The sequence below is a fragment of the Aptenodytes forsteri genome, unplaced genomic scaffold, assembly GCF_000699145.1.
Source record: "Aptenodytes forsteri isolate BGI_AS27 unplaced genomic scaffold, ASM69914v1 Scaffold547, whole genome shotgun sequence".
Lineage (NCBI taxonomy): Eukaryota > Metazoa > Chordata > Aves > Sphenisciformes > Spheniscidae > Aptenodytes > Aptenodytes forsteri.
In genome coordinates, this window is record NW_008795324.1 from 195,941 (window position 1) to 196,477 (window position 537).

The following is a 537-nucleotide window of genomic DNA, read 5'->3' on the forward strand; positions in this document are numbered from 1 at the left end:
TCTCACGGTGTCCCACCGGGCCCACGGGTGTCACGCAGCGTCCCCGGCGTCCCACCGTGCCCACGGTGTCCCCTGGGTCCGGGGGTCCACCGGGTCCAAAAGTGTCCCAAAGTGCCCCACGGGGTCTCACCGTGCCCACCGGTGTCACACAGCACCCCGTGGCATCCCACGGCATCCCACGGGCGTCACGCAGCGTCCCCTGGCACCTCATGGGATCCCAGCGTGTCCCGCGGGGTCCCCTGGCATCCCACGGGGTCCCAAAGTGCCCCACGGGGTCCCACAGTGTCCCACGGGGTCTCACCGTGCCCACTGGTGTCACGCAGCGCCCATTGGCACCCCATGGGATCCCAAAGTGTCCCCAAATGCCCCACAACGCCCCACGCTGTCCCCTGGCGTCCCACCGTGTCCACTCGTGTCCCGCGGGGTCCCCTGGCATCCCACGGGGTCCCACCGTGCCCCACAGTATCCCACGAGGTCCCTCGGGGTCCCGCGGGGTCCCCAGGGCAGCACACTGTGGCACGACCGTGGTTCTGAGCC